Source organism: Ambystoma mexicanum, chromosome 1q, assembly GCF_040938575.1.
Source record: "Ambystoma mexicanum isolate Mex_15411 chromosome 1q, UKY_AmexF1_1, whole genome shotgun sequence".
Taxonomy (NCBI): domain Eukaryota; kingdom Metazoa; phylum Chordata; class Amphibia; order Caudata; family Ambystomatidae; genus Ambystoma; species Ambystoma mexicanum.
Window position 1 is genome coordinate 542,808,032 of NC_090922.1, and position 24,093 is coordinate 542,832,124.

The 24,093-nt window shown below is 50.7% G+C and overlaps 1 protein-coding gene across 1 annotated transcript in view; it reads right to left on the reverse strand.

Moving 5' to 3' along the window:
* The window catches only part of LOC138531124 (cornifelin homolog), a 106,700-nt gene extending 86,514 nt beyond the window's left edge, over positions 1-20,186 (reverse strand). Inside the window, exon 1 of the mRNA XM_069640967.1 lies at positions 19,795-20,186. The gene's annotated coding sequence lies outside the window, so the exon portion shown is untranslated. The remainder of the gene's footprint in view (positions 1-19,794) is intronic.
* Positions 20,187-24,093: the final 3,907 nt, after the last annotated feature.

Below are 24,093 nucleotides of genomic sequence, written 5' to 3' on the forward strand. Positions count from 1 at the left end.
AACAAATAGATATGGATAAATACTGAAAAAAATACCAGGCAATAAAAATGGATAAATACAAACGGAACTGGTGCAAAATTCAATACCATAACACCAGGGGCCTTATTTATGGAAGTAACGTTTCGCAATTCTCTGGAGCAGTGGAACCTTGCCTGCATCCACAATTACAACAATTGGGGCACCGGACCAAAAGAAAGCACGACCTGCTGTTCTGTAAACAGGTGCTGCGGGTTCACGGGAACGCCCCACAGGCTCTCCTGGCAGGAGCAGAGCCACGCCCATTGCCGCTTGAAATCGAGAAACAAACCGCAACGCTGTGAACACATCCCAGCCCAGTAACAGCACGTCTCTCTCAGGCTGCAGGCGGGAAGAGGAGGACCTGGGAAGAGCGGGAAAGTGGAGCGACGCCACATCTGATAGTGTGCCCTGCTTCTCACAGGACAAAGCGAGGCCCATTTCCTTATGCACTCTGCGGGCGGCACATGAGGAAACAAGGGGCTGCTTGTACGGAGAATCTGCACTCAAAATCAACTTCAAGCAGGTTGAAAAAGAAGGCCCCATATCCTTCTAGGAGAAAATCCAGAATGCTTGTCACCAGATGAGGGGAAAAAAACCTCGGATCTAAAACGATTTCCTTGCAAACACCTGGAAGAAAGCAGCAAGATGCACCAACAGTGGCGTCACCAGGAATCAAATTTAGAAGGGGCACAAAGGGGTCCAAAGACAAACGTGGGGTGGGGGGCGCAGACAAAAGTGTGGGGGGGGGCACCTATGAAAGGTAATGTATGACGTCCCAAGCATTCCTGCAGAGAGGCTTTTGTGCACACCAACTACTCACACCTTACTGCACCTCCCCCCTCCCATCAGAATGCAGGCACAAAACCAGTGACTACTGCCCCATCATTTCAAAAAAGGTAGCAGGCGCTCCTCTCCAGAAAGAACATGGCAGGATAACCGAGATGAGAGTTTGCAGCACACGGTTTTTGCTCACTGTACCTTTCGCAGATGGGAAATATCCATTTGCATATCAGTCTTTGTCCCGCACACATGGGCAGTCGAGCACCAAAATGCTATGTCAATTCCTCTCTGAACAAGAGTACCAGCAGCAACCCCATACACGTGTTTCAGCCTTGTTGGGCCTCATCAGTGAGGTGAAGCTGTGCCTCTCGGAGCACAGTGAGCATCGAGTCCACGTCTGGTTGCCCCCAGGTAACTGCGGGTGACCAACCCCAATTTCCTTGCAAATATTTCAAAAAAGGTAGAAAGCGCTCCTCTCCAGAAAGAACATGGCATGATAACCTATTCTGAGATGAGAGTTTGCAGCACACGCTTTTTGCCCACTGTACCTTTCACAGATGGGAAATATCCATTTGCATATCAGTCTCTGTCCCGCCCACATTGCCAGTCCAGCATCGAAATGCTATGGCAATTCCTCTCTGAACAAGAGTACCAACAGCAACCCCATACACGTGTTTCAGCCTCAATGTGGTTAACAACCACTGAACAGGTTATCATGTCTTGTTCTTCCGAGAGAGGGGCGCCTGCTACCTTTGTTGAATTCTTTGAAGGAACTTGGGGTTGGTCACCCTAGGTTACCTGGGGGCAATCAGACGTGGACTCCCTGCTCACTGTGCTTAGAAAGGCTCAGCTTCACTTCACTGATGATGCCCACCAAGGCTGAAACACGTGTATGGAGTTGCTGTTGGTACTCTTGTTCAGAGAGGAATTGCCATAGCATTTCAGTGCTGTACTGCCCATGTGGGCGGGACAAAGACTGATATGCAAATGGATATTTCCCATCTGTGAAAGGTACAGTGAGCAAAAAGCAGATGGCTGTGAACTCTCAATGTGGTTAACAACCACTGAACAAGTTATCATGTCTTGTTCTTCCCAGAGAGGGGTGCCTGCTACCTTTGTTGAATTTTTTGAAGGAACTTGGGGTTAGTCACCCTAGCTTACCTCGGGGCAACCAGACGTGGACTCCCTGCTCACTGTGCTTAGAAAGGCTCAGCTTCACCTCACTGATGATGCCCAACAAGGCTGAAACACGGTTATGGGGTTGCTGTTGGTACTCTTGTTCAGAGAGGAATTGCCATAGCATTTCGGTGCTGGACTGCCCATGTGGGCGGGACAAAGACTGATATGCAAATGGATATTTCCCATCTGTGAAAGGTACAGTGAGCAAAAGGCAGATGGCTGCGAACTCTCAATGTGGTTAACAACCACTGAACAGGTTATCATGTCTTGTTCTTCTGAGAGAGGGGCGCCTGCTTCCTTTGTTGAATACTGCCCCATCATTTGCAGTTTCCTGTGCTACATTCTGATGGGAGGGGCTGCAAGCTGGGCCATCCTTAGGGGCAGCAGAGCCCTGGGAGCCCTAGTCAACAGGCCTAGGGGCGGGGCTAGGATGTGGCATTTTTTTTTTGCAGGAGATAATGATGTGAATAGGGAGCATCAGCACCCTATTGTTATTAAATGCGCTCTGCCGCCGCGGGCGCCTTTAATAATAAAGAGGCGCCTGCTGCGCCTTCTGCCACTACGCCAGCTGGTGGGGGTCTAATTGCGCCCTTTTGTTATTAAATGCGCCCGCGGCGGTGGGGTGCACTTAAAAACAATAGGGTGCTGACAACAGCACCATATTGTTATTAAATGCGCCTGCACCGGCGGGCGCATTTAATAGCAATAGGCTGCCTGCCGCGCCTTCTCCCACAACGCCAGCTCGGGGGAGCCCTTGAAAGACTCCTCTGAGCTGGCATGGTGGGGGCTAATTGCGCCACCCCCCCTAAGGCCGGCTCTGGCTACAAGCTGCTGTGCACACTTTGGAGGTTGCTGTGCAGAAGCCTGGCAGGAACACCTGAGAAGTGTCTCGTGCTCCTGTTCATACCGATGCCAGAATACATACTAAGATCACTGCTAGCTTTGAGACAAAAGGAGATTATTTGCTGTGTGATATGCAGACATTTGCCTTAGTGAGTGTCACAAATAACACCACGAGAGAGAACACAGCCTTAGGTAGGGGGGCACAAGAGGGGGTCCAGGATTTCAGAGGGAGGGGGGGCCCAGGCTCCCCAGTCCCTTCTCTAGCGACGCCACTGTGCACCAATAAAGCATTATCGATAGTAATTGCATTTCCATATGAAGTCATTGGATGTGGTCGCGCAGGTGTGTGCAGTTGCACAAAACCCATGTTTTGGTGTTATAAGCCTGCCCCAGGGTTAAAAAATGAGGGGAGCCCGGAGCTATTTAGCGCCTGCTTGCAGCTTAGAAGAGCCTTGTTAGCTTGACACCAGTAGCTACTTTTGGCTCCCCTGGCCAACTGATGCTGAGCAAGTACTCCTATGTGAATTTAACTCTGTGTGTTTCGGACAATCTAGGAAGAAACATATTTATATAAAATTTAAAGCATAAGGGGTCATAAATATCTGACAAATGGATGTTCTTACAGCTTAAGTTGAAGTTAGATTTGCTGAATGACATGTACTAGCTTCTTGTCCGGTCTTAGCAGCTGCCGGCTAATGCTTAATGATGGATACCCAGGAGCTGCTTTTACCTCCTGCTTATCCAGTCTTAATTTCGATCCCTGTTGTCCACTTCCTATCAGAGAGAAGTCGTTTTGATTTGTTTAGTATTTTGTATTAACAGCTAGTTGTTGGGTATCACACAGTCCAATGGAAAGTGTATGTGCTCCAAAGCAGATCAGGGAAAGGGCAGAGGGATACCAGGTGCTACGTTGTGTTATTGTTTCTAGTTTTCCCTAGAACTGGGACGGAGCAGATAAAATATGCCAGGTTCTTTGCATTTTGTTTGATTTTAGACGGGGAACAGGGAACGTACCCCGTAACCAACCATATATGTGTTCACACTTCTGAGCTGCCCCTCATTTTAAGGAATAGTGCTGATGATTTCCGGTTCCATGTAAAAGGAATAGTGCTGATGATTTCCGGTTCCATGTAATAATGTCCCTGCAAAAATATCGCATGCAAAAAAATCGCACCCCCCGCTGCCCCTGTCCCCATATATATATGGTCACCCAAATAATATCGCCACAACTTTTTCCCGGCGATATTATTTACGGCGACCATATATATGGGGATAATATTATCTGATACCTGATTTCCACAGCTTTAATTGACAATTGTGTAACTTTGCCCAATTTAAGCCGGTTCCCCTCTATCGCTCCAGATGTACCTCTGTCCAACCATCAGATGCTGGCAGGAATGTTCCCGATGTTGGTTGGTGAGGGATCAGGTTACATGGCCACTATATTAGGAAGCTGGAAATGCAGACATTTTCTTCAAGGTTTACTAATAATAATATCTCCTCGTTGTGTATTAGACTATCATTGATGTGTGCAGTTCTGCCACTTATATTTCTAACTGTACTACTGATGTGCGTAACCCCCTCTTTGCTATGGGAAGTCCCACCTCTGATGTGTACAGACCTATCACTGGGGTGTGTTTGCTTATGGTGGGGATTCACTGCCATATCTTAAGTGGCCTCTTTTGCACTGCCATGTGTCCCTATTGCCCAGTTCCTTTTGAGTGCCATCCCTTTCCCTGTTTTTGGGTGTCTCCTCCCTCCCCGCCTCGCGGCCGGCTCCTCATCGTGCTTCTCGTGGAGCCTAAAAGCATTTGTCATTGAAGGTCCCTGTGCAGCCTCTTATTGAACACATGTGGCCATGGTTAACAGGGCATTATCTCTCACTGCAGAGGCCTCTCTGAAAAGAGGCCCCGTAGAAAGTTAGAACCGTAGAGCTAGACTGTCTGGGCTACACCCGGAGATGATCAGGTGGGGAGAAGAACGCAGGTGGAAGTGGAGGGAAGTATGGAGGCGGAGGGAAGGCTGCAGCTCCAATGGATTCCATTATCAGCAGAGATAGGATAGAATAGGTTATTTATAACGCACGTAATACCCAGAGGTTTTTAAGCGTGGATCCAGGGATTGGACCTGGGGTGCTCCATGTCGTCTTGCTGCCAGGGCGAGCATGTTGCCCCTGAGCTATCCTGAGGGAGTAGATAGCGATCAAAGATTCTATGATCGGATGAAGTGAAATGTGCAGTGGTCACAATGATCCCTTAACCAGGTGGATTGAAGTCTGCGAGTAATCCAATGATCAGATGGATTGACGTTGGCAGATCTCTTGGAGGTCACCTTGATCAGGTAGAACAAGTCCAGTGCTCTTCCAGCGTTCCTGTGACTCGACGGTGGACATTTTGCACCTCTTCCAGTGATTGCATGGTCACATGGCGTGTAGTATTGGGATGCAGGGCGTGATGGTGTGCTGAAAATCACATAAGGTATTTGATGTGTGCTCCCCTTTACATAATAATGGCCCCACCTATGACATATTTGTGCCTAGAAGCAGCATCTCGCAGTGCTGGCACTTTGGCGCTACCCCCTTGCTTCTCCCACCTATTGCCATTCATTTAGCTTTTTCTGAACAATCGTCCCAATCCAGAATCCATGGTGCACATTCCAAAGGATATTTTTGGTGCACTGCTTTCCTGGGTTCCCCCTTTTAATTCTTCACTCTGCAAAGTTGCAACGTGCTTTTTATTGCCCTTTTTTGATGTTTGAAAAGCATGGTGTAAAAAGTAATAAAACCTCTTGCTTTTTGTTTCCTCCTACAGTTTTTCTGTTCTGCTAGTAATGGCACCTGTGAAAAGTGCATTTGGAGGGTAGCGGTGGTCTGGAGGATGTTCAAAAACGTACAAAAAATGTCCTGCAAATAGGATACCTTGTAAAGGCCGGAGAAGCACATGAAAGGGTGAAGAACAGTTCATGCTGCAAAAAAATAAATGAAGGCTGGGTGGAGAGGTGAGCTCAGGAAATTTGAAGACAAGATTGAAGGCAACGTGATCAAAGGGAAATTGAAAAGCAAGTCTAGCAACACGGATACACACGAGAAAGAAATGGGTTTGATAGATCAGAACAGAGGAAAACAGAAGCGAAGCGAGAGGGGATGGCAAAATGGCATCAATAAGTTCTGCTTTGCGGCGCAGGAAATGGGCTGGAACAAGATGAAGTGGCACACCTGCAAACAATGTCTACAAACCGTATCTGTATTATCACACATATTACACAAACCAACAACCAGCTCTTCAACACGCTTTCAGACCTCTTGGCACCAGAGCCTGCATACAGAAACATCCAAAGACTGACATATAGGGACTCCTCACAGTTTGGTTGGTATCTCAGCAGTAGTCCTGGATACTGGCTGTGCTAGATCAGCAGATCAGTCCTTCCCCATTGGACCCAATGGCATTACCACCGCATATAATGGTTACTGCCCAACTCGTGATGACCCTGACAGTGCTGGAAGTGTCCAACATGTTATATATGTCCTGCAATTAACAGACATCTCTTTATTAGGGTGAATATTGTGACCAATCAAAGCAGAAGAGTACGTTATTCAATTAAAAATGTTTTTTTACTGAATCATTATAAGACATGTTTAACATTTAAAATTGTGAACATTATGATGTTCCCATAATGCTCTTTGTTTTTCTGCAAATCGCCAGGATTGGGGTCTATGAAGAGATACTGGGCCTCATTCCGAGTATGGCGGTAAGGGATAGCGGCCACCGGTAACGAGACCGGTGGCGGTAATCCCTTACCGCCATACTCCGAGTTCCCTCTGCGCCCTCGCCCTTAACGCCTGCTTTGAGCAGGTGTTAAAGTCGAGGGCGCTAAGGGGCCTCCAAGCCAATAACGGTGACCGTAATGAACGGTCACCGTTATTTGCATCTTCCCCATTCCCATTGAGCCCTATGGGGGCTCATTTGGGAATGGGGAAGAGCCTTGGTGAATGGGGAATTACCGCCCCGCCAACCTTGGAATGGGGCGGTGATTCCGCCATCCACCAAGGCGCTGCCGTTCCGGGTACGGCGTCAACCAAGGCGTTAATAGCGCCATTGGTTAGCGCCGTACTCGGAATGAGGCCCACTGTGTTGCACAACCTGAATGGAGACACTCCCCCTGAACCTGCCTTTTCATCCCCTCCTTCCCACAGCCCCGCCCCTCCAAAGAGGTGACAGTTCCCCCAGTTAACTGTTCCCACTTCCAGCACTGCTGCCATGGATATACCTTTGCTCGATACAGCTGCCCCTGTTGTCACTTCACAGCCACATGTTATGGAGAATCCAGTCCAGCTTGCAACCACATGGCAAGAGGGGGAGCAGAAACCTGGAACCCCTGTATCTATCTTACTGGGTGTCATCGGTGAGGTGTATCTGCCACTATAAGTACAGAGAGCACGGGGTCCATGTCTGAACTAGCCTTATAATTTTATAATCACAGGCGTAGACTGACACCCCAAGTGTTTCAAAATGTGTAAAACGATGTGTAAGGCCCTCTCCATGGTATTCGGTCGCCTTGACTACCGTGCTAACCTTTATTTGGCCTTCCCTCTACCCTTTCCCCTGCTAGACACCCTTTCCCCTGCTAGACAAAATACTCAACTGCACCCTGCACCACAAGCAGCCTCTATCATCTCCCCCTTTCCACCACTGATTCCATGTGGGCAGGATGGCTGGGAGAAACCCGTCCCTTTTCAAATTCCTACTGTTTGTCTTTAAATCTATCCAAGTGCTCGCCCCTATCCCCTTTACCTGCCCACTGGCCACCCCCTGTGGCTACTGTTATGCATGCAACTTCTCCTCCCCCTGCATCTCTTACCTCTTCTCACTTCACTACCATTCACCACCTTACTTTGTTCTGTCCTCTTGCCGCCTATCTTCACCTCTCTCCCTTATGTCACCGATACTCCCTTTTCTCTCCTTCCTTTACGGATCTATGCGATCACTCTCGCGGCCAAAATTCTGATGACGAAAATGTTGAATCCGAAAATCGCGCAGTGATCACATAGATAACCTTCTCCAGCATGGGGTCTGGCATGGATTCACATGCTCATGAATATTCCCCGTCGTCAGGCTGGGAATCCTCGGTAAAGAAAAAACCAGTATCAGTTTCGTTTCTGATCTGTCTTTCGTAGTAATAACCAATCACTGGTCTCTGCGTCATACTGACCACAGCCAATGACTGCCCTCTACCTAAGCACCGCCTCTGGCAGCCATCTTCAGATTTTTACCGCACGTTCATGTGTTGGGATCCTCGTGCTATTGCTCTCGAGCGTTAGTGCTATTTTTCGCGCTTTTTCAAAAAACTTCGATTCTTTCGGTCAAAAGAGCCTCAAGCTCCACCGATCCTACATCCGATCAACGGGGACCCGTGTCGGATTCGTCTGCGCCCCTCAAGGGTGAAGATTTCGTCGAGCTACACTTCGGAGGACTCCAGAAGCTTCTCAGGCCCGGTCTCGGATATGGCCCAGGAGAAGGGAAGCTCGACGCCCGGAAAGCTGTTCAGGGTCTGCCCTGGATGCCAGCTGCAGAACGTCTTTAAGGAGGACGAACACTCTTTCTGCCTTTACTGCCTTCATGAGGACAAGACGCACGTGGAGAAGTACTGTGCGTTTTGCGGCAACATGTCGGAACGGACCATGAAGGACCGCCATCAACGTCTCGCCAACTGGCTGGAGGGTAAGAGCCCGTCTGGCGAGAAGAAGAAGAAATCCGAGCGGTCTTCTAAGACCTTTGAGGGCGCCCCGGCGACGGGGGCCCAACATAAGGCTAAGCACCGCGAGTCCGCTGGCACCGGGAGCGCCGAACGGTCGGGCTCTACGGGCGCCAGGCAGGGCGCACCCTCCCCGGCACCATCAACCACGAGCCAACGCTCTGGGTCGGGTAAGAGGAAGGCCGAGCACCCGGCGAAGCTCCTGGAGAGGCCCCGGTCGAGCTCTAAGGCAGAGGAGGAGCGTGGCAGTGCCCCCTCCCTCAAGGATAAGGCGGTGAGCGCACCTAAGGTGGTGAAGGCCTTGATCCATCCGACCAAGCCCTCTATCGAAACGGTCGCGGCGGCCCTGGTTCAGCCTGTGGAGGCTGCACCAGTGGTGGCGACCTCGGGGCCCAGAATCTCCCTGCCTCCTCGGAGGGAGTCTTCTTTTGTGCCCATCGATAGGACCCCCGTGAAACCCTCCGTGGGGAAGAAGAAGGGGGGGCAGGGCGTCGTCGTAGATTCGGCCTCAACCTCAGAAGAGGAGCTGATCGAGGTCTTAAGCCACGGCCTAGGCGTGGAAGAAGGCCAGCCCGTCGGAATGGACCCCGACGCAGGTGACGACGACGACATCGTCGAGGATACCGACGGGGCCCCTGCTCGCCCGTCGGATTCCCCTCTGCCAGCGCCGCAAGACAACTCGGCGGCCATTTTGTTGGCCATACAGTCCTTATGTTCCGAGATAAGGACGAGGCTACCGTTACCGACGGAGGAACCTCTCCCGTCGGGGGATCCAGAACCGGGACCTTCTGGTGTTCCCCCTACCAAGAAAAGAAGGATCCATCCACCACCTCCTTTTCAACCGTCGCGCCCCGTCCAGCCCTCCTCCCCGTCCACCCGAGGGGATGATACGGGGACTGACACGGCAGCGACGGGTACGGACGACGAGGCATACGACGAGGATATTCCGTCGTCGCCTCCCGCCAGGGCTTCTCCGCCCGACGAGATCGGATCTTTTCACTCCATGATCTCCAGGGCTTCCGAGCTTTTCCAACTCTGCCCTGAGGAGAAGAAAAAGGAAGGCTTCCTTTATCAGCGGCGCGAGGCCAAGAGGAAGACGGTCCTCGCAGTGCCTCTGTTGGACGACATTTGGGATGAGGGCCTTTCCCTCCTCAAGAACCCTTCCACGACGCCAGCTAGAAGAGACCGGTACGAGAAAAAGTACCGGGTCCCGGACACGGCCCCCCTGTGCTTCCGGGCGCAGCCTACCCCGGATTCCGTCGTCTCCGCGGCAGCCAGGAAGAAAGCGGGGGGGGGCGCGGCCTCCACATCGACTTCCCCGCCGGACGGCGAGGGAAAGAAATTGGATGCTATGGGACGTAGAGTCATCTCGTCGGCAGCGACGACGATTAAAGCGGCCAACGCCTTGGCTATCGTGGCTCGCTACGACAGGGAGCTCTGGTACAAGATAGCTCCCCTGCTGGATTTTCTGCCGGACGACAAGAGGGCGGAGGCCCTGGAGATCCTGCAGGAAGGTGAGGTGGCCTCGGACCACGCCATCACCGTGGCGACGGACATCGCCGACACTGGGTTCCGCCAGCTGGGCAACAGCGTTTGCCTTCGACGTCGTGGATGGCTCAAAGCTACGGACTTCCGGCAGGACGTCCAGACCAGAGTCCTGGACATGCCCTTCGACGGGAACAACCTGTTTGGGAAGACAGTGGACGATTCCCTTCAGGCCATCAAGGCGGATACTGAGACGGCCCGGGCCCTTGGAGTTCTGCAGCAACGACGGACGCCCTTTCGGAGCAGCGGAGGCAAGGGCGCCTCCAAAGGTTCCGGCGGCGGTTTCGCTTCCTACCGTCAAGCGGCCCGCTCGTCGTCGCAAGAGGCCTACAGAGGACGAGGCAAGTCTAGCGGACCCCGCCGTCGTCGCCAAGGAGGTCAAGGCGGCAAGGCCGCGTCCAAGCAGGATTGAACCGGCCGTGGGGTCGGGCCCCCACCGAAGCACCCCGGTGGGAGGCCGGCTGGCGGGCTTCGTCAGCGTGTGGGAGTCCATCTCCACCGACCGTTGGGTGCTGGACGCCCTGGCCCGGGGCCACGCGCTCGAGTTTCAAAGAAGGTGCCCGCGCGTCCCCCCCGTGGCCAGGAAAGAACTTCACGTCCCTCAACTTCTCCTGGAGGTAAAGGCGATGCTCAGGAAGGGCGCCATCGAACTCGTCCCAAAGAGGCTTCGGGGCTCCGGAGTCTACTCGAGATACTTCCTCGTGAAGAAGAAGACGGGAGGATGGCGCCCCATCCTAGACCTGCGACGTCTGAACAAGTTCATCAAGGCGCAGAAGTTCCGGATGGTCACCCTCCAGCACGTCCTGGGTCAGCTGGAGGAAGGAGACTTCCTATCGTCGTTGGATTTGGAGGATGCCTACTTCCACATTCCCATCCTAAAGGGGCACCGAAAATTCCTCAGGTTCGTGGTCCAAGGGCGTCATTACCAGTTCAAAGCCCTTCCCTTCGGACTACGGTCGGCACCCAGGGTATTCACCAAGTGCCTCGCACCGGTGGCGGCGCAGCTGCGCCGCGAGGGGATCCACGTCTACCCCTACCTGGACGACTGGCTCATCCGCGCCAAGACGAGGGAGCTCGCCGTGGTCCACACGGCAAGGACCGTCCAACTCCTCACGGAACTGGGATTCTCTGTGAACTACGCCAAATCCCACCTGGTGCCCGCGCAAGTCGCACTGTTTCTGGGAGCGAGGCTCGACACAGTGTCCCTTCTGGCCTCCCCGTCGGAGGAGAGGACCAGGACCATTTTGGGCAAGGTGCAACGGATGTTGGTGGCCGACGCGGCCAAAGTGAGGTCCATCAAGTCCCTCCTCGGGATGATGTCTTCCTGCATCTACCTCATTCCCATGTGCAGGCTCCGGATGCGCCCGTTGCAAGAATTCCTGGATGCGCGCTGGATCCAGACGACGGGCAGCTTCGAGGAAAGGATCAAGCTCGACGAGAGCTTCCGACGAGCGATACGGTGGTGGGGCACCCGCGCGCATCTGACGGCGGGCATGGACTTCCAGACCCCAGCCCACCAGGAGACTGTGACCACGGATGCCTCCCTGGAAGGGTGGGGAGCGCACACCGAAAATCTGCACGCAAGGGGACTCTGGCTCCCGACGGAGAAGTCCCTGCATATCAACGTCCTGGAGCTCTGTGCAGTGTTTTGGGCCCTCAGGTCCTTCCTTCCGTCCCTCAAGGACAAGGTGGTGAGGATCTTCACCGACAACACCACCACCATGTTTTACATCAGGAAACAGGGCGGAACCAGGTCCCCAGCGCTGTCCAAGGAGGCGCAGGACCTGTGGCATTGGGCCGTCGCCCAAGGGATTTTTCTGGTGCCGTTTCATCTGGCAGGGATAAAAAACACCATCGCCGACTCACTCAGCAGGGAGCTGCGCTCGTGCCACGAGTGGGAACTACGGCAGGATCTGGTGGATCGCCTCTTCCGACGGTGGGGCACACCCCAGATCGACCTGTTCGCGACGGCGACGAACACCAAGTGCCGGAGGTTCGCCAGCAGGTTTCCCCAGACAAGGAGCATGGGCGATGCTTTCTCGTTCCCCTGGGAGGGCCTGTTCCTCTACGCGTTCCCTCCCTTGCCTCTGCTAATCCGGCTCGTCAACCAGCTCAAGAGGTCACGGTGCAGGATGATCCTCGTCGCACCTGCGTGGCCGAGGCAGATATGGTTCCCGGACTTTCTGGACTTGTCAGCGTCCCCGCCGATCAAGCTGCCGGCGGACGCGGATCTACTCTCCAGGGAAGGAGGCGCCATCCTCCACCACGACCCGAAGTCGCTGAACTTGCAGGCCTGGCTCCTGCAGCGCTAGAGTTTGGAGGATACGACATACCGGCCGATTGCAGAGAGGTTCTTGCAAAGGCCAGGGCGTCCTCGACTCTTAAATGCTACGGACACAAATGGAAGAGGTTCTCTGTCTGGTGCCACGCACAGAAGATTAACCCTCTACGGATTACGGCTCCCCAAGTACTGCCGTACCTGCTGACGCTGGCCAAAGCTGGTCTGGCACACGCGTCCATCAAGATTCATCTTGCTGCGATCTCCCGATACACCAGAACCACGGGGCGGACGTCCTTGTGGTCTCATCGTCTGGTGAAAGAGTTCATGAAGGGACTGTTCAGATCGTTCCCGCCGGTGAAGGCTCCGGCCCCGGCGTGGGAGCTCAACGTGGTGCTGACCAAGCTCATGGGACCTCCGTTCGAGCCTCTGCACTCGGCCCCGTTGAAGTTTCTATCGTGGAAAACAGCTTTTCTTGTGGCCATCACCTCCGCACGACGAGTGGGAGAGATCCAGGCCCTTTCCTGCAAGGCCCCGTACTTGACTTTCCACGACACGAGGGTAGTGCTCAGGACGCACCCCTCCTTCATGCCCAAGGTACCGTCGGACTTCCATCTCAACGAACCCTTGGTGTTACCTGTGTTCTTCCCGTCGCCTTCGTCGCCGGCTGAGAGGACTTTGCACTCGCTGGATGTAGCTAGAGCGCTGAAGTTCTACGTGGACCGCACGAAGGGTTTTCGAAAGACGTCACAACTCTTTGTGAACTTTGGACCTGTCAATCAGGGGAAGGCTCTCTCGAAGGCTTCCATCTCCAGATGGCTCTCCGGCTGTATCATGTGCTGTCACCGGTTGGCAAACCGACCGCTGCCTGGCCGTCCGAGAGCCCATTCCACCAGAGCGATCGCAGCTACCACGGCGTTCCTATCTGGTGTGCCCCTGCTGGACATATGCAGGGCTGCTACGTGGAGGTCGACGCACACCTTCACGAAATTCTACTGCGTCGACCGGGATTCCAGGGAGGAGTCCAGGGTCGGCCAAGCAGTGCTGCGCAATCTGTTCGCCTGAGGTGAGCCTGGTGAGGAGGTAAGATGCTTAATGTTGAGTTGATGTGATGCTTAATGTTGAGCCTTTGCCACCTCCCGTGGTTGTGCATGTGTGTACTGCTATGTATTCTTTATTCATGAGCATGTGAATCCATGCCAGACCCCATGCTGGAGAAGGAACAAGTTACTTACCTGTAACTGTTGTTCTCCAGCATGGGTCTGGCATGGATTCACATGCGAACCCTCCCGCCTACCCCTCTGCGGCTCTTCACTTGGTCATACTGCCACTTCACGTGCTTCCAAATCTGAAGATGGCTGCCAGAGGCGGTGCTTAGGTAGAGGGCAGTCATTGGCTGTGGTCAGTATGACGCAGAGACCAGTGATTGGTTATTACTACGAAAGACAGATCAGAAACGAAACTGATACTGGTTTTTTCTTTACCGAGGATTCCCAGCCTGACGACGGGGAATATTCATGAGCATGTGAATCCATGCCAGACCCATGCTGGAGAACAACAGTTACAGGTAAGTAACTTGTTCCTTTTCCCACATCCCTTTACATCCCTACTTACTTCTCGGTGGCACACTTCTTCGCAAGCCTCGACTTCCCCATCCCCTGTGACGTCAGTCCCCTATTCTCACCTTGGGTCGAAACTGCCGCCGCAGGGTCTTTTTAAAAAAACTTTATTGTGGGGGATATCTCTGCAACCCCCGAACCCCATTTTACAGGGCATGGGGACGGGGGAACCCCCATCCTCTGCCCCCCTCATTCGGTAAAATTGGATTCAGTTTTTTTGGAACTGCCGAATGACCAGTAAATGCACATTCTGCTTTTTTTCCTGATATTTTCTGGGGTACCTCCTTTACTTGCTGTTTATATCCCTCCTTCTGGGACTTCCTCAATCCTTCAATGCAGTCTTAGATCCCAACTTGCCATGGCTTCATCCCACCTGGTTATGCTTTGCCTCTCCCATTATCCCCTCCCTCTGGTGATATTTTCCTGCCTTGTTTTTCCGGAAACTGGTACTTTGTTAGCTTCCACCCACTGGTCTGCTGTCCTGCCTTTTTACCTATTCCCCTGGGTCTTGCTAGACCACCCCCTCCTGGTGGGCTTTGGAATAACTCATTGCAAAACGTCAATCAAATTTGTTTTAAAATGTGGTGATGGAGGTAGAGTGACGTGCTGGGGAGTAAAGCGAGCTCCTTCTGGCCTCAGGCAGTGGAGCTTCAATGTAGACTTAAATAAGTGGATGATGCTGGGAATGTTTTTGGTGTGTGGGGGTGCATTCTAGTGGTGCGAAGCAAAATGTCGAAGGAGCGAGCGGATGCGCAGGTTGGGCAGAGGACAGAGAGATTAAGGCGGATGTTAGAGAGGACGTTGCGAGGAGGAGAGTACTCTGAGATGATGTCAGCCAGATAGAGACGCGGCAAGCCCTGGGATGGATTTGAAGAGACAGAGTAAGAATTTTGAAAGGAAAGAAAACAGGAAGCAATGAAAGAAATGAAAGATGAGGAAGTAAGTGAAATGAAGCATGTTGGGAGGATTAAGATGAGTGAAGGAAAGAGGAGGAGGTAGTAAGAACAAGGAATGAGGACAAAGGAGCAGGAGAGCGAGGGTTGAAGAGAGAAAGTAAAGATGAAAGGGGGAGAGTAGAAAGTAACAGAGAAGAGCGCGAGAGGAGGATGCAGGAAAAGCAAAGAAGTGAGGGGTAAGGGAGTGACGAGAGGAGGAAATTAGAGGCATAAAGAGGAAGAGGGGTGAAGAGACTATGAAAGGATGGGAAAGAGAGCTAATAATAGAGACTAGGGGAGGAGGGAACAGGGGTACGAAATTGAGTGTTTCTGAGAGAATGGTGTTCGTGATATCTCACAACCCCGTGGGTGTTAGCTGGACAGGCAATGTAGAGTAAAGAAAACTGGATTTAATTATTTAACTAAGTACCTTCGGGTGCAACGAGGAAAGTGGGGACCCATGGTGTGAACAATGGGCATTGCTCACAGTAGCCTGCATGCAACAGCGGGACACAGACCGCTCGCAGTTGGGAGTCCCAAAATGCAGGCATATTCATTATAATGGCTTCTTTCTTCTTCTTGCTCACAGATTGCATCCATCAGCAGTGGTTATTGGATGCCGAGGCTTGAGTCTCATTGCTCCATCCTCTCGTGTTGAGTGTGCAGACATGGGTTGGATTTTACATGGTCTGTGTGGACTTGTCACAGTAAGGCATGTTTCACAGGGTGTTTGTCGTGATGGCCCACGGGTAGTGGTTGAATGGGTTTGCAGTGGTGGCAGTGAGTCTTCTGATCAGAGGGCTCAGGTTCTGATCCAGTCCTTGGCAGAAATTCTTGCTCAGCTTCACTAGATGTTTGTCCAACATCTCGATGTCCAGTTATCTGTGAAGGTCAGCTATCCTTGTGAAGAGTAGATCTCCAGATGCTATCTGCAGGGCCTTGTTCTGGACTATCTGAAGACTCTTCCGGTGTCGCTCTGGGCAGGTCATCCATACTGGATAGGCATGATGATCGCCTTGTACACACTAATCTTTGTCTAGAGGGGCATGGACTTGGTCTTCAGGAGTGGGTACAGCGCTGCCATCTTTCCTGATGCCTTCTGCTGATTCTTCCCGATATGGCTTTGCCAGCTGAGTTTGCTGTCCAGGGTCACAACGAGGTAGCGACTGCTGCTCTCCCACTTGATAGTGTTGGGAAGGAGAGAGGGTCTTCCCACACCCTTAGGTGATACCAAATGAGAAATAAAGGCTAGAGAACACATCCAGGGAGCAGGGGGTAGTGGGGTGCACACAGAGGAAGGTGCACAATCGCCTTGGTGAATGATTAGAGGCTATATAGAGGATGCTGATGTACACGCCATTTTAGCTACCGGCAGCCATTTTAGAAGTTAGGCCCCGGTGTGGCAAACAGCAGCATATGTGTTAGTATTGGACCCCTTGCATGAGTGTGGACATCACCCTCACCCTGGGCAGGTTTCAGAGATCCATAAAACCTGACACTTTCCTAGAAGTTACAGGCCTTTGTGCCCTGGGAAGAATGCGCCCTGCAAGGTCATGAGAAGGGAGCAGAGCGCCTCTTGGTAGTACCATTCCGCGGGACAGATAGCAAGGCCCTCCTGGCCACAATGATCCTCACATGAGAAACAAAGCGGCAGAAGAGTTCTTTGCTGATGCACTTCGATTTTGTAGGAATAAATACTTGTTATCCTTGCAAGGGGTGTCTTGGGCCTTTTTCCCCAGTGGGTTGTATTTTTTCTGATGTGAATGTGCAGGGCGGGCCTTCATTGGTCTCCCTGTTGAAGCTGACATCAGAGAGGACAACCCCAGCAGCAGCAGCTTACACGCAAGTTATACGGAGATCATAGATACACGTCTCTAGACAGAATGAAGCCTGTCCAGTATTCTGGGAAACGTGTGACGGAGATTGATTAGCCTGTGTGGGAAAAACACAGGTACACGCACAGTCGACTATAATGTGGCCACACCAGGTCCCCCTCCCAGAGCCCCCGTGACATATTCATTGAAAATAAAGCGAGTTATATGTGTGTACTGCCTATTCGATATTAATGCATTTAGCTAAGTGAGTTGAAAAAGCAAGGGAAGAGAGTGAGTCGGGCAATGAAGGGGCAAGATAAGAACCAAGGGGGAGAGGTAAGGTTGGACTGGGGCGTATAATATCCCTAGCACCAATTAAAAAAGGTACCACAATCACAAATGGCAGTCGTTACCTTGCCTGGCAAAGTGGGTGATAACTACAGCAAAGTTTTTGGTGAAAAAAATGAAAACTGCATTTGTAAGCATATTCGGTCTGTAGCATCAGTGAAAACTAAGAGTTGCACATACATGCAGTATTTCATCCAAACTGGCCCAGTGTGACCTCAAAAAGCAGGCCCACAACAGCCTGTAGGTCCCGTCCATCCAGCATTGCCTGGTTAAGCCAGTGCAGTAGTGTGTCCACAGAGTGGCCTGGTGTGGCATGTGCTACCCCTGGAATCTGTTTTGCCACCGCAGGTGCCACCCCATTATCCAAATCTAGTGTGTGTGTGTGTGTGTGTGCGCGCGCATACTTCGTGCCATCCCTGCATAAGTCAGTGCCCCATTTGGGCCACCCCAGTCAAGAGTCTGGACACGCCACTGAGCCAGTGCATCCTGAACTGAAGAGAGGGGGCAGGGAGATTTGGTAGGCCAGTGCACCCTGAATAAGAGGGTAGGGATATTAAGAGGAAGACGCAAGTAGGGGGAAATGTGCATTTAGCACCTTTTCCAACTACTCCTCACTTGCCACGCCCAAAAAGCTGCCCAAGCTTTTACATCTGGTGCCCTTGGGTAAATCAGACGAAATCAGCGCTGGGCAATTGGCCGGCTCTTGTTGGCCCAAGATTCGGCATCATATGTCTCCCCAGATCTCAGACCGAGCCTGCCTGAGCACTGACAAGGCTTTACCGAGCCCCCAGTTTCTCCAAGGGAAGCTGGGGCAGGGAGATCTGATCTGCTCTATGCTCCTCTCCCCAGCCATCATTGGCGCGTTTTCAGGGTTTATTTGCTTAGCTTGTTTTGTTTCTTCTGGCCTGAAAGGGACACCACGGGAATGAATGGACCATGACTAACACTGCGGTGGGGGCATCACTGTTAAAGGCGGGGCTTTCTTCATGCTGGAACACTATTGTTTTCCAAATGTGCATTTTACGCTTTCATCGGAAAAAAAAATACCAAATTCAAAAATGCTGCTTAAACTGGCATTCACTCATTTTCTTTGAAATGTGCTTCTTTTTTTTCAGACTAGCACACAGATGTTTGTGCTCCTTCCTTTGTGGTTATATGTATAAAGATGTTATATGCTTGTCAAGCTGCTTAGTCACAAATGGATGCTTCTGTTGTGCTAACAGCAGTTATTAGGAAAGTAAACTGTGGGTTCATGGGTGCCAACTTTTGATTGTCACTAGAGGGGCAGCCACCCCCCACCTCTGCCCTGAGTATAAGCAAGTGACAGCCCAACCCATCCCCTGGCTAAACACAATTTATAGCACTTTTTTAAAATAAGGAAATGTATAAAGTCATACGATTAACAACCAGTTTTTAATATAGTATATCTCAGCAATGGTCTCTGAACGTGCTGAGCTACCCTGGTAGCCTTCTACTGTAGAGCGTGTCCATGGGTCCCTTAATGTACTAAACATCACTGCATTACCAACAGTATTTAGGGTGCACCACTGCCATGGAAGCGATTTAAAGTGGAATTGATGTACAATGTGTAGTTTGGGAAAGACGCCGCATGAAAGAATTGGCACCATTTTAAACTATTATTTTGAAATGTTCCTTTGAGCAGAGTTCAACTGCCAGCTCCGCACCCTCGGCACTGCGCCCCCACCCTGGCCCTCGTAGCGCCCACCTTTAAATTGTTTCCGTTTCCACCACTGAACGTTATGATGTTACCACCTGTGGCCGTCTACACATACGCATCCCAAAAGAAAGCCTCTGTCGATGTCTTTCGGGGTCCAATCGATGCTTTGGTCCTAGAACGTGACTTCGCTCTCCGGACGCCTGTCGTGGCGGGCGGACGGGGGGGGGGGCTCGGTGGTGGTGGCTTTATTCAACAGGGAGCAAGCAACTCGTTTTTTCACGCGCCTGACTGATTTTATGGAGTTCGCACTTCTTTCGTAACATGCCAGTGACATCAAACTTCTTTCGCAAGTTTTCAAATCTTTCAGTCCCACCAACGGCTTTGATCAGAACAAGCAAGACCATCCAAAATTAAGGACGGGGCCGGGAAAGAGACAGGGGGCAATGTATGCTTAGAGACCTGCAGATCAACAAACCCCAGGAACAACTCTGCTTTTTATCTTTCTGGATAACCTAACATGGCTACCATTGCAATACTAATGTGTTGCTCATATAGTGCTTAAGCCTACGCGCTTAATTACATACATACAATATCCCCAACCGAAGTGGATAAGCATTTATACCTCAGAAGGATGAAAGGCTGAGTTGGCCTTGCCGGAATTTGAAACTGCAGATCATACATAGATTGGAGCAGCAAGCGCTTAATCCACTGAGCTACCTTACCGGCAATACGTAATTCAACTCCTATTAAGCCAGCGCATGCAGGCAGTTGTGGTTGCGACGCGCACTATTACAATTATTGCTGCTATTAATTACTAGGATCACAATGTATACAGTATTCATTTACATTACTGTTATAATATTTGTATTGTAGTGAAAAAAACAGGAAAGTTTGTGTATAGAAGCAAAGAAGACGAAATGAAAAGAAAAGAGACGTTTGAAGAGATAAAGGGGGTCCGAGGGTCGGCCTCTAGGGGAGCGGCGCTGCCCCCGTTTACTGCCCCTACCGTGTCCACTGGTTTTCTCCAGTGGGGCCGGTGTTGAGTGCGTTGTTTCCGTTGGGGGGCGCTGGCTGCCTGTCCCTGTGCTCGGTGCCGTTGGGTGTTGCCTTTTCTCTGGAGCGGGCTGGGGGTGTTGTGGGGTGGCGGGTGCCTGCTCGCATGGGACGGGTCACCGACCTACTGTGAAGCAGACCATGCTTGTTCTTCTTCTTGCTGATAGATTTTTATCCATCAGCGGTGATTTTTTGGATACCGAGGCTTGAGCCTCATTACTCCATCTTCTCGGGTTGAGTGTGTAGTCGTGGGTTTGTATTCTTCTTGGTCTGTGTGGTCTTGTCACAGTAGGGCTGGTTTCACTGGGTCTTCGCAGTGATGGGCCGCGGGTAGCGGTCGAAGCAGACCATGCTCTGAGGTGCCACTATTTATACGCCCCCGCCCACCTGCCGCTCCCCCCTCCCCCCCCACACACACGCACACGCACACCGTCTTCTCTCCTTTCAGGAATTCCCTTCATGCAGTCCGACTGCTGGCGAGGAAAGTGGGGGGGGGGGGGGGAGTCTGGGCGGCACACCCTGGGAAGGGGCAGGGCTGCACACCCTGGGCAGGGGCAGGGCAGTTAACTGCCCTGTAGTGCTCAGGTGAAACACTCAAATTCTTCGCCGGCATTTTGAAATAATTACAATATAATCAAAAGCTGTTTTTTTGTATCAACTGGCAATTAAAGTACTTAAATGTACCTGCTCACCCTGCCACACACCAGTCCAGCACTGCCTCCCGGCCATCCCTTGCACTTGGGTCTGTATCTGCAACCATACAGCCCCCCCCCCCCCGCCCTTTTTTCCTGCACTTATCAGACATACCCTGTCTGCTGCCTCATACCCAGCACTTGCTGGCTGCACTACCTCTGTTTGTTGCCTTTTATTATTTATTTATGCTGATTATTTCTCTGTTTTTTCCTTTGATCCCCACTTTCCATTCCCCCCTACCATGCACTTTTCCCCCTCCCCCTCTCCCATGCACGTGCACGTTCTCAATGTCACTGGGCCTAGTAAGATCGTTGTTTTTGGTCTCCCTTGTTCCCCTCCATTGCCTTGTGCTCTGAAACACTTGTGTATGAGCGCAATATAAATAAAATATCAATTCAATATTAAGTAGACATAGCAGAGTAGACAAAATTGCAAAAATGTATTCCAATTTCATAATTCTCATATTTATAAATGCATGCACTACAGCGCGCTCCACTACAGATTTTGCTTTGGTGTCGCTAACATTTTTTATTGCTTCTGCAGAATGCACCGTTTCCTAATTTTGCTCTCACCTGAAAATTTACTACAGCTAGCAGCCCACATTCAGCCATGACAGATTGCACATATGTTTTCATCACATGTAATCCACAGGGCTGTCACAAGGTGTGGTGAGGCCCGTGGCAAAACGTTTGGTGAGGCCCCCTTATGATTTTTTGTACTGGGCCAGCGGCGGCGGCGCGGCAAACAGGAGACGCTTGAATCTCCCCTTGTGTGTGTAGAGGAACCCACATATGGTTCATTATTATGACAGCAAATTAACTACAGCAAAGTTATGTTTCTCTACTGAAGACAAGTTCACTCCAGACTAACATTTTTGCCATATGCATAAATATATATACGATGGCATAACGGCGGGTGGTGCGTGACGCCGGCTTCAGGGAGGACTGCCCTGCCCCTTTGTGCACATTATAATACACATCATACACAATTAGATGATATTCAGTGGCAGCTGATTAATTTTTGAACTGATAATTGTTTGCACCAATTATGTGGGTTTGACAGAGCACAGTGAGGGAGCCCAAACCAAACAAGGGGTGCTTGAGAGGGTCTCTCGCCCCCAAAATTGTTTTGAAACATATAAAAATGGTGCATTTTACAACACTTTCTTTAAAAATTAGGGTAAAAAGCCATAGAGTTTGCAGTTGGTTTTGTATGGTAGCACATGGACAAACACAATAGATTTAAGTCACAAACCGTGCAGAGGAGCATTTTCCATTGCATTTCATGCCACCTTTGCCCACAACATATGCCAGTATGAAAACATGTTAATTCTGGCTGTTCCCATACATGCCCATGCAGACTGCATCAATATATTTTATTTATTTATTTATTCAGCGTTGGTAAAGTGCCCCGAACCCAAAGGCATCTGGGCCAGTATTACCATATAAGGACTCACAGCCAGCAAAAAAAGAAAACATGCTACGGAATGTATACCTAGACTAGCTGTGCACCATTAGTGTTATTACTGGCTAGAATGCCCAATATTCAATGCAGGCCAGTCTAGCCACCTGATAACAATTATGGTTTCTTTACCTAGGCATGGCTGAAGATGAGTTGGTGCCCATTTCAACATGACGGTTGGGGGCCCCCCATTGCTTAGAGCGGAAAACAGCCTGGGGCACCCGTTCGGTGCATACATTATAATGGAGACAAAGAAATACAGCTAGGAGTTAATAGCCGCTGATTATCACAAGACGGCCTGCCAGCAGGGAGCTGAAACACTAAATGCCCACTGAAAATCTTAAAATCCCCCTTTCTTAGAAGTTGGCTGATGTGGAGGAACCGATGTTAAAAGGCAACAAAGTGATAACACTTCTGTATACCCCATGGAAGTGACTGCTGAAAGGGCTCCAGCAAACGCAGCTGCAAGGCAAGCATTTCAAAGCACTCACTTTAAGCCCCAGAACGAAAGAAATATAGAAAGGAATATATTGCTGTGTTAAAAGACTGATGACTGGCAACATGGAGTCACTTGCAGGGGTCCCCCGAAGCCACTTTCAACTGAAAGAGCTGAAAGGCCCCAGCGAGACAGCCAGCTAGCAGGGAGCTGAAACACTGAATGCCCACTGAAAATCTTTAAATCCTCCTTTGTCAGCAAGTGGTTGATGTGGAGGAACCAGTGTCAAAAGGCAACTTATAAGGCAAGCATTTCAAAGCACTAATTTCAATCTCCAGTGACGGCCCTGCATAAGTCTCCGTATAGAAAGGTGCAACGTTGCAAGTTACATTGGGCATGGTATTGGCACTAAAGCTAACATTCATACTTTCAATGCATTTTCGCATCAGGGCAATGAATTGTCCAGTGAAAATGCCATGCCTTATTATCAATAGGACAAATATGGCCCTGGGGGCCACAATGCATTAAAAGAACACTTTTATTTTACTGGGACGGTTTTTGCCATAGCACATAACTGCACTTGCACCAGTGTAAGTTTAATGAATCGCACCATGTCTGTCTAGATTTCTAAGTTAAGCACGTAGGCGTAGTGTAAATGAGGTGCAACAACTTGCATTTTTGACACTGAGTGCAAATAATATTACAGGCGTTGAAAGGCAAAAACGAAGGCTAAGGCTCATGATTGCCATGAGCCTTTCCATTCCAGGCATGGCCATGCAAGCTGGGGTGCGAAAAGACCTGTTTCTGGATCCTGCTTTCTGCTGGGCCTGGCCTCCCCCAGGGCAGACCATATCCAGTAGAAGGAGCCGCAGAGGTGGGTATCCCATGCAACATCGTTTTAAGAATAAGGGATGCACTCGGGATGGAATATGCTTCCCACTCCCCTCGCACACCACATTCATGTGTATGTTTTAGTTTGAAGAACTGGGCATGTGCCAAAGTATTGTCATATTTAATGTTCTTTCTGTGTATCAATCCACATGCAAAAGGCATGCATCTTTCACTCTAGCCTGCACACTCAGCACATGTAAGTAGAGATATATATTTTTTTATGAACGTGGACCTGTGTTTTAAAATATCAAATAATGAAAATAAAGTAATTAAAATGCACTTGATGGTGGGACTGAAACATCATAATATCCTGGGCACTGGGCAGGTGGCGCCGGCGTGACTGTACAATGTAACAGTTTGCCTGCCGGCGCCCAGGGACCATGACCCGCACTGCTCCCCCCATGCTGTGTGTAACTTATTTTTTTTCAACTTTTTTTTCCATCTTTTCTTCTGCTGCAGCCGGCAGCAAAAGACACCTCGTGTTATTTTCTGCTACGCGGACCGCCTCACGCTGTCATGTCACTCGTGCACCATATCACTAAAGATCAGCCGACACAGAGCTGGGGTGCAACACGTCTTTATTCATCAACTGCGTATCTCGAAATAACCGTGTGTCGGTAACATCGCCCCTTAACTTCCTGTGGGTCACAGCCCACTAATCAATGGCAACAGACAGAGGACTCATCCTCCAAACGCAATGAGACTGGCGACACCACACCCTCCCGACACTAAACATTTAGTCCTGCCATCAGTTCATCTCTTCAATGAGAC